This window comes from Humulus lupulus, chromosome 8 (assembly GCF_963169125.1).
Source record: "Humulus lupulus chromosome 8, drHumLupu1.1, whole genome shotgun sequence".
NCBI lineage: Eukaryota > Viridiplantae > Streptophyta > Magnoliopsida > Rosales > Cannabaceae > Humulus > Humulus lupulus.
The window spans coordinates 32,324,551-32,335,993 of NC_084800.1; the positions used below are offsets into that span (position 1 = coordinate 32,324,551).

The 11,443-nt window shown below is 33.3% G+C and overlaps 1 pseudogene; it reads left to right on the forward strand.

Annotated features, from left to right (window-relative positions):
- Nucleotides 1-3,974: 3,974 nt before the first annotated feature.
- On the forward strand, nt 3,975-6,813 carry LOC133796677 ((+)-neomenthol dehydrogenase-like; annotated as a pseudogene).
- The last annotated feature ends 4,630 nt before the right edge of the window (nt 6,814-11,443 follow it).

The window sequence follows — 11,443 nt, forward strand, 5'->3', positions numbered from 1 at the left end:
CAAACTACTTCGAGTTGGAAAATCATTGACTGTCCAAAAAAGGGTTGTGCGCAGCTTGAACATAGTGTTGGTCGTACTATCTCTCGTAACAACTCTGTTAGCCCACAACTCCTTCAACTCATCCACCAATGGTCTTAGAAATACATCTATGTCCTTACCCCGTGATTTTGGACCAGGAATAAGGATGGTCAGCATCAAATTATTGTCTTTCATACATAACCAATGTGGAAGATTATAGTTCGCCAACACCACAGGCCACATGCTGTATGCTAGGTTCATGTTGCCAAATGGATTAAATCCATCAGTAGCTAAGCCTAAACAAACATTCCTAGGATCACTTGCAAAAGCAGGATGATTAACGTCAAAGTTCTTCCACGCCATCCCATCCACCGGGTGTCGCATCACTCCATCATCTTTTGATTTCCCAGTGTGGTGCCATAGCATGTCCTTCGTTGTAAGCTTTGAGTTGTATAGTCTTTTCAACTGGGGTGTCAATGGAAAGTAATGCATCACCTTATGTGGCACCTTTTTTCCTTTAGTTTTTTCAAAAGTAACCCATCGACTAGTTTCGCAAACTGGACATTCCTCTTTGTTTGCATGCTCTTTGTAAAATAAACAACAATCATATTGGCACACATGAATCGACTCGAATCCCAACCCTAATTCCTTCAATCTCTTTTTAGCCTCGTAGTACGTTGATGGAATTTTATTTTCCTTCAGAAAGGAAAGCTTTAACAACTTCAATAATTCATCGAATATGTTGTTAGGAATCTTCCCTCTAACTTTCAAATGTAAAAGCTTAGCTAAGAAGTGAAGGGAAGAAATCAAATCACATCTAGGATACAACTCAGCTTCAATCTCCTCAAATAACTCGTCGTAATACTGACTTGCACCGTAATTATTGTCTACTTGCTCAGTTGTCGGGAAGAGGAAATCCTCCACTATGGGAATCATCTCGTCAACTTCATCATCATCAACTACCTCATCAACAACATCTAGTTCCGCTTCCCCATGATAAATCCACCTCTCATAACCTTGATAAAATCCCCTATCGAATACATGTGCTTCGACAACAGGTAAAATTTCAAACCTATTATTTATGCATTTGACACACGAACACCTAATTCTTCCATCAGAATCCTTATGTTCCGAGGCCATCGTCAAAAAAGATTGTAGACCATTCCAATATTCTTGACAAGCACGATTTCTCAACGTTGTCCAAGTCTTGTCAATTGCCATCTAAAGAGTTAAAAGAGTCTCTGAGTTTTAGTAATGTGGATAGGAATGGATAACAAAAAAAATTGTTATCATTTTTGAAATCTTATGCAATATATTAATATCTTATGTTATTTTATAATGTTTTATTAGATAATGTTATTCAAATTTTTAAAAAAAATCATTCATTATTTTATTATTAATATTTTAAACTTATCATTTCTGTGCCGATATCCCTGTAATTGATGGTTGTAGTCAACAACTATCAATCACAAGCATACCGGGACAAAAAAAAAAATTATTATAAGATATGTAGTAATTTTTAATTAATCATTATTAATTGTAAAAACTTTTATTAAATAAAATTTTCAATTTCTATATTCAAATAATTTAATACTAGTTAATATTAGATAATAATATTTAATAAAATAATTAAAATAATTTCTTTAAATAATTTATTATTTATTTAATTAATCATTATTAATTTTTAACACTTTTATTAAATTAAATTAAATTATTCAATTAGATAATGTTATTTAATAAAAAATTAAATTAAATTATTTAATTAAACAATGTTGAATCAAAATTTTATTATTTAATTAATTAAAAAATAAATTATTATAAGATATGTAGTAATTTTTAATTAATCATTATTAATTGTAAAACTTTTATTAAATAAAATTTTCAATTTCTATATTCAAATAATTTAATACTAGTTAATATTGGATAATAATATTTAATAAACAAATTAAAATAATTTCTTAAAATAATTTATTATTTATTTAATTAATCATTATTAATTTTTAACATTTTTATTAAATTAAATTAAATTATTCAATTAGATAATGTTATTTAATAAAAAATTAAATTAGATTATTTAATTAAATAATGTTGAATCAAACTTTTATTATTTAATTAATTAAAAAATAAATTATTATAAGATATGTAGTAATTTTTAATTAATCATTATTAATTGTAAAACTTTTATTAAATAAAATTTTCAATTTCTATATTCAAATAATTTAATACTAGTTAATATTGGATAATAATATTTAATAAACAAATTAAAATAATTTCTTAAAATAATTTATTATTTATTTAATTAATCATTATTAATTTTTAACATTTTTATTAAATTAAATTAAATTATTCAATTAGATAATGTTATTTAATAAAAAATTAAATTAGATTATTTAATTAAATAATGTTGAATCAAACTTTTATTATTTAATTAATTAAAAAATTAAAAAATAAATTATTATAAGATATGTAGTAATTTTTAATTAATCATTATTAATTGTAAAAACTTTTATTAAATAAAGTTTTCAATTTCTATATTCAAATAATTTTATACTAATTAAAAATCATAATCTACAAGTAAGCAAGATTAAAACAAGAAAATATATAGAAGATTCAACTTACTTTTTCTTTCACTTAAATTATAAAATTAATTTTAGTCTAAAATAATTGTTTTGTTTTAATTCAATATTGAGCATGCAAACAAGTTAAACATACAACATAACATAATATTAGCAACCACAAAAATCCCAGAGCACACAAAATTCCAACATCCAGCACACCAATCTTAAAGCATAGCATAATAATGTACTTTAAAAATTGTAGTAAAAAAAGCTAACCAAAACAATATCATTAAAGTCCAATAGCCACTTCGAACAAAGGAACGAGACACTCCAAAATATTGAGATATACTTGAAAAGTTCAATAGGAAACCAATATCAGTGGTGAGTTTGATAATTTGAGAACAGAAAATGTAAAAAAAAAACTTAGATGATGAGAGAAGACTGAGCACGAACCAGACCACTGTGGTGAACGCGTGGCGTGGGGTCCGAAACTCCGACGTGGCGTGGTGGTGGTGCTCGGACGGAGGGGCGGACGGGTGGTGGTGCTCAGACTGAGAGGGGAATTTTTTTTAGAGAGAAGAGGAGAAATGAGAGGGACAAACGATCCAATCTCATATATAGCATTATTACTGGCGGGGATCCGCCGCTATTAAAATGCTCACGCCGGTAATACAGTATTAGCGCCGGGGTCAGTATAATCCGCCAGTATAAGGGTTATTACCGGCGGATAAAGGCCCGCCGCTAATAACATTAGCGGCGGATAATCCGCCGGTAATAAGGGAAAATACCCGCCTCTTATAAATTTGAAACGTCCTCTTCTTCGTTTCCTGGGCATTGTATTAGCGGCGGACTACCCGACGCTAATAATGGGTAAGTTCGCCGCTAATAAAAAAATTAATTTTTTAATTTAATTTCCCCATTATTAGTGGCGGACCCAGTACTCCGCCGCTAATAACATGTACATTACCAGCGAACAATATTTCCGCCTCTAAAAATGTTTTTTCTTGTAGTGACATATTTACAGCAAAAGTACTTAATTTAAAAAATGTTTGCAGTGAAAGTACCTAATTTAAGAGATGTTTGCAGTGAAAATACTCAAGTTATAAACAAATTTCACACCATGTAGGCGGACTTAACAACGAAATTGACAACTGTACTAAACTGCATCAAAACATGGATGGAAGGTATTTTCGCCCCAAAAAAATAACTTGAATACTTAAGTGCTACAAACACAATAATTTCAGTACTTTTACCCCAAATATCTTCATATATAATACTCCACCTAACATTGCAGCGAAGAAGGGCATATATATAGCTTGATTCAAACGTGTTGAGGCTTGCTAAAAGATCATTTGTGTTATATATTATAACTATCAGTCTCATCGATAATAAATTAATATGGCTGATCAAGGAACTACATTTCTCTCAACAAAAAGGTACACTTGACATTCATTAATATCTACCTAATTAAGAATATATTATCAATTTTTGTAGTGATTAATTATATTAATTTGTCATGTATATTTTTTGGGTTGGGTCAGGTATGCTGTTGTCACAGGTGCAAACAAGGGGATCGGATATGAAATATGCAGACAATTAGCTTCAAAAGGGGTAAAGGTGGTGTTAACTGCCAGAGATGAGAAGAGAGGTGTTGAAGCAGTTGAGAAACTGCTGAAAGAGTCTGACCTCTCTCATCACCATGTCGTTTTCCATAAGCTTGAAGTCGTTATCCTGCTAGTATCGCTGCTTTGGCAGATTTCATCACACCCACTTTGGGAAACTTGATATCTTAGTAAGATCACATATATATACATATATGTATATATAAATGTAATATTAAAAAGTAAAAGAAAAAGAAAAAGAATTATAATATGCAGTTATTATAGCTCTAAATATATAGAAGGGCCATGTGTAGCTCAAATTATTAGTGCTCGTCATTATTTAATTAGATATGTTATTGCGAAATCTTATCCAGTTCTTCAATATTGTTAACTTTGAAGTAAATTATAATACTTTTCTGTGAATATAGGTATGGACGTACTTTGTTTATTGCATGTACATAAATGTATCCATTTGAGATATCGTATCAACAAATAAGCTAGTTATAATTTAGAATTAAGTATTAAGTAGTAATGTACTTCATATAATAAAAACAAATGGTCAATCTGGGCGTTACCGCACAGATAAATAATGCAGGAATTGGTGGGGTTACACTCCATGCTGATGCTTTTGTCAAAGAGTTTGAGCTGGCTGGTGGTGATTGGGTAAATATCTCAACATTAATACTACTTTGCTTAATTTAATTAATTAAATACCCAAAACAACGAATACTATATATAAATATAAATAATTATACGGGCTTTTCTCTAGACTATACCCTCGTTACTTTATGTTAAAAACTTAAAATGATCAATCTATTGGTGAAACTGGCAATATATATTTTCAATTAAAAAAAAACTTAATAAAATGCTCAGGTACTGGAAATTAAAATAACATGTGAACAATTATTAAAAACTCATTCACACTCTTACATTTTAGGTTAACACATTTACATATTCTGTAAAACTATATATTTTCTAGGTAATTTATGAAGTTTGTATTCATTACTCAATATATAGTACCTCTAAAAAGTCATATATATATAATTATTAAGTCAGATTAACTATATTAATTGGGTACGTAGGTATTGCTTTCATTACTTATCAGCCTCTCAAAACTTATGTATATATAATTATTTTACTCAAATTAACTATGCTCAATGTGTACGGTACATGCATGTATTTAATATGCAGCCAGAGCAGGGCAATTGGAGTGAAATGTCAAGTGAAAGTTATGCAGAGACAGAAAAATGCTTGAAAACAAACTACTGTGGTGCGAAGGCAATGGTCGAAGGACTTCTCTCACTCCTTCAGTTATCTGATTCTCCCAGAATTGTTAACATTTCCTCTCTTTTAGGACTATTACAGGTATACCCATCTAACCAATTAAATTACATGGACATATATACAGGGTTGGCTCTCAGTAGTGAGAAATCCTATACAAATTAAGCTATTTTTAAAAAAACTATATATAAACAATTTTTAAAAATGTAGAGTTCTTTGTATAGGTATAAAAGTGGTATATATCCAATTTTTGGGATCTTTACCCAGAGTGGTCCCAGCCTTTACCCAGAGTAGGCTGCATATATATAAATATATATATATTATATATAAATATATAGGTTTTCGCTATAATTATTTACATTAATGGTTCTAATAATGCCAAAATTAGCAATGATATCATGGTATAGATATATACAGAGAGAGAGACTTTCTCTAATATTACTAAATGCTTTTAATTATGTATATATGATCAGCTAATCCCCAATGAGTGGGCCAAAGAAGTGTTGAGCGATGGTGAAAAGCTAACTGAAGAGCGAGTGGAAGAAGTATTAAGTGTGTTTTTGAAAGATTACAAAGAATTCAAGTCAGAAGCAGAAGCAAAACGGTGGCCTGCACACATGTCAGCTTACACAGTATCAAAAGCTGCCATGAATGCCTACACAAGGATTTTGGCCAACAAGTATCCAAATATTTGCGTTAATAGTGTCCACCCTGGCTATGCCATCACCGATTTGACTTGCAATACTGGCCAGTTGACTCCTGCCGAAGGCGCTCAAACGCCATTGTGGTGCGCACTCTTACCCAACACCAACAACAATCCTTCGGGCCTTTTCTTTTCACGGTCGAATCAAGTCTCTATGTCTGATTATCGATATTATATTTATATATATATATATATTTCTATGTATGATCACTTGTTTGTTTATTGTTGTAATTTTTTTAAAAAACATATAATCATTTCTGAAAGCTTTCGCACTACCTAAACCTTGCTAAATTAAGTGTAGTTTATCTTATCCGCCCCAGTGACGATTTAACGAAAGAATTTTTATTTATTGAAAAATTGTCATTTTATTGCCTGAGATTAAATACAAACTTCGTCAAATAAGAAAAAGAAACAAGCATTGCGTGAAAACACAGGATTGGCGGGTGGGCGACAATCTAAAGAAGACAAATCGTCGTGCTATTATTTTATGGAAGAGCAACGTAAAAACACAAAAACGACATTATTATTAGGAAGCAAGAAACGAAATCGATTATTATGTAAACAGTATTTAAAAAAAAATTATATAGAAAGCCACTTGAATTCTTAAAGCGACAATAATTTAGTAAAACGACATTTTCATTAGAAAACGACAGCAATTGGATAAAACCACTTCAATTTAAAAAAACAACATTAATTAATTGGATAAAACGACAAGAATTACGAAAACGAGAATAATTGGAGAAAACGACATTAATTGTAAAAAGCAACAATAATTAGATAAAACGACATCAATTGTAAAAAAGAAAACAATTGGATAAAACGACAATAATTCTAGGAAACGACAACAGTTACAAAAAACAAGAATAATCGGTGAAACGACAAAAAATTGGATAAAACAACAATCTAAGGAAAACATGAACACTTCACTTACTAACGGAAGTTACAATTATACCCTTATTTGACCAATAAGATATGATCACATAATAAAATCAGCTACAATGAATGGATGCTCTACTCCATCTTTTAAAATACTTCTCAAAAACATACATTTTTCTATTTTACCTATAAATTTTACATTATACCATACATCAACTTCTCTATATATTTCTCTACATCATTTAAATATTATATCTTTAAACATATTTTATTAATTAAAGTAAAATAAAATAATTGATAAAGAAAAAAGAAATAATAAATATATACTAAATGATTAAGACAAATCTTATAAAGAAAAATAATAATATTAAAATATTATATAAATATTATGTAAATGTAGATATGAATTAATTGGAATTTGTGCATAGCTATTATAAATATATGTATAAAAGAGCTGATGGAAGATGTTTTTGTAAGTTTTAGCTAAATATTATAGAGAAAGTGTATTACAAAATACATCACAAATTTTTTTTTTTTTAATTTACCTTAAACTTTTACATTATATCATATACCAGTTTCTTTATTTTTTCTCTACATTATTTAAATATTATATTTTTAATAAAATATTTTATTCATTTTATGAAATAAAATAATTAAATATAATAGTATCACACTCATATATATATACAAAAGTTTATAAAAAAATAATAAAATATTTATAGCTTGTGAATAGTATTTCACTACATATAGAGAAATACTATTCATTTAGGTAAAAAAATATAAGTTTATATCACCCATTGGAAGACTATTTAACCATTTTTACTCTATATTACAAAAAATTAGACATTTTAACTCATTGATTGAGAGTGCTTTTAGGTGGTAAGTATTGCTGTCAAATTTTTTATAATTTAGGAGTTTCGTCGTAATTTTTCTTATTTTAAAATAAAAAATAGTTTAAGAGATTGACCATACAGAGTAACACATGTCGGTTCAATCAGTATTTAATAGAAATAAGAGAAAACATATTTTGAATTTTTTTTTTTCCAAAAATAAAATAAGCGTTTAAGTACTACATTTTTAGAATTTTGCTGTGGTCCCATGAAAAAGAACCCTATATCTGGGCAAGAGCAAGCTAATAGTAATATATCTAGGCAAGAGCAAGCTAATAGTAATATATCTAGGCAAAATATCCTATCCTTATTTCCACATACCCTCGTTACATTTTAAACGATCAATAATTTTTTAAGTTATTTAGAAAATAAAATATTCAGGTAGCGAATTTAAAAAAAGTCATTCATTTTTATATTAACAAATTTACCATGTTTTTTTCAAACTAATTACCTTCTAGTCTACTTAATTTACGAGGTATTGCTTTCATTACTTATCAGCCTCTCAAAACTTATGTATATATAATTATTTTACTCAAATTAACTATGCTCAATGTGTACGGTACATGCATGTATTTAATATGCAGCCAGAGCAGGGCAATTGGAGTGAAATGTCGAGTGAAAGTTATGAAGAGACAGAAGAATGCTTGAAAACAAACTACTATGGTGCAAAAGCAATGGTCGAAGGACTTATCCCACTCCAATTATCTGATTCTCCCAGAATTGTTAACATTTCCTCCTACTTGGGACTGTTGCAAGTATACATACATATATATCCATCTTAACCAAATTACATGGACAGGACATATATAGGTTCTGGCTATGCTCATTTACATTACTGGTTCTAATAATCAAAAAAGTTTTCAAAATGGCCAACAACAATGTCACAATTAGCAAAGATATCATGATTTATATATATAGAGAGAGATTCTTAATTACCTCGTTGCACCTCCCTAATATTAAGAAATGCTTTTATTCATGTACATAGGCATGTAAATGGGGCGGCCCCGCCTGCTAAGTTCCTTGGAGCAGGTCGAGTCAACCTGCCCCAACCCGTTTAATTTTTTTTTTTTAAATATTGAATTATAATTAAATTAAATTAAAAGTAAAAAAAAAATTCTAAATAGTATATACAATATACATTATATGGTATCATTTCAATAAAAAAAAAATATTCCAAATATATATTATCTCATTGGTAAAATCACAGTTGTTTATCCATAAATCAGTTGCTGATGCGTGGCAAAGATTTTCGACACGTAGCAAAGATACTGCTCGCCTATCGACCAACATTATTTCCACATGAAAAGATCAAGTTTTATATACGACCAGCCTGGTCGTATATTCTGTTCATTTGTGTAAAGATCTGTACAGTTGTAATGATATCCGAGAATATCTCTTCATTACGACTTGCAGATCCGTTTATTAAGGATAGATATTGTACGCCCTGATTTTCCCACGGGCTGATTAGTAGGCCGAGCTTCGGACTAATCATGGTTAGTCCATAAACATCCCCCAGACCGGAGCTCCTGTCTTGAGGTCGTACCCCCCTTAGCCCGAGGAATCCTCAAAGACTCGCCAAGACTAGAGCAAGGAACCGGAAGGCCGAAGGTCGGGTCAAATGCGCAGCTCGTGGTACAAGCTAGATATGGAGGCTATGACCCCTTGTAAAGTCAACACACGCAAGAAAAACGTGCATATATCTGACATCACGTGTCCGATATCTCCCTGACTTCTCGGACACGCAGCAGGAACGTGCGTGTTCAGACACCCACGGCTGGGTTGGGCCGTGCGGCCCATTATCTCCTTACCTATCGATTTGACCACACTTATGTGTCAGGTTTAAGAATTAATCATGAATGTCATAGAGTTGATATGACAAATAAGAAGATCACGGGATGACCTCCTTACCAACTTCCAGGTGCCTTCTCTTATAAATATGGAGACCCTGAGAGTTGATAGGGGTTGGAAAAAATAGTCCCTGGAAAGATATATACTTTGTAACCAAATATCCAGAAGATATCAATAATATTGACTAGTGGAGTAGAAGGATTTTAACCTTTGAACCACTTAAAAATCGTGTCTTGAGTCACCTATTTCATTCTCTAAGATCTTATATCTGTTACGGTTCTACGTTTGACACTAATCCCTTTCTCTCCTTCTCTTAATTACCTGTTGCCGAAGAACCGCGTCAACAGTTTGGTGCTTTCATTGAGAGCGAGTTCGATTAGTGCTGGTGCAAACATCCAACTATGGTGACTACTCGATCCAGGCATGGCAACGAGACAGAACAACATGATGGGCAAGAGGCTCATCATACCGCCGTCCCTGATGAACAAATTTCTGAAGCCCAGCAGCGGCCAGGAAAGCAGCCGGCGGGCCAAGACGATACTGGTAGTTCGGCGCCCCGACCACCTAATCCAAACCCGTGTTATTATACTGCGGTAGAGATGGAAAACGCTCAGCTGAGGAGCCAGTTAGCAACAGCTAGTCAGCAAATCCAGGATATCCTGGCCCGATTACCCCCTCTCACAACCAACGTTAACGTTGGAGAGAGGCAAGGTGAGGCTCCTAAGTCTCGCCGGGGTAATCGGTCCAGACAAAGCCGTTCGGATAGACTTCCAGCAGCCAACTCCACCCCTTCATCGCACCATCGAGAGGCAAACTTCAGGGAAATGCCTGGGACCGGACAACAGCAATACAGCCGTTCGGTTAGGACTTCAACTCCTAGCTCTCAACCATCCTCGAGGACGCCCAGGAGAGCTCGAGGAAATTCCCGAAGGAGATCCGGGGAGGGCCCACGACGTCAGCCCATCCCCGAAGACCGTCCTGTGCCTCGTCCAGATCGCCCGGCGCGGGACCAGCAAGTTGGCAGGGCCGAAAGGCCCCCACCGAATTTGGTCCGTCCAGACGGAACTAGGATCGCCTCCCCCGTCAGGCATCCTCCTTCTCCGATTAGATATCCGTCTCATCCTCGGCCCTTTCGAGACATCCCAGCCTATGGGGGTGGTAGGAGAGACCTGCCATCAACTGGACCTTCCCGGCGTAGAGGCAGTCGCCGGAGTGATCTCTCTGGAGGAGACCTGCGTCAGCGATTAAGTTCGGCACAAAGTCACCAGACCACCCAGGGAGGCGACCTTCGGGATCACCTCAACTCTCACAGAGAGGATCGAGCTAGAGATGGTAGTCAGGCTCGCTCGGGGAGGGGGGGCCCGGTCCGAAGTACGTAACGGAGGGAATGTCCCAAATAACCTATCTCAAGATAGGAGGGGCAATAACTCACCTAATATGTACAATGGATCCGGGGCTGTCGAGCAACCCCGAAATAACCAAGGATCTTAGGACCAAACCCTCGAGCGCCTGACTCAGATGGAAGAACTAATGAGGAAGCTCCTATCGGAAAAGGAAAAAGACGAATATGGAACTCTTCGCCCCCAACATAGCAGCGACGGCATACCCATCTGGTTTCCGTATGCCTCACTTGTCAAAGTTCAACGGGGACGGAGACCCGTCGGACCA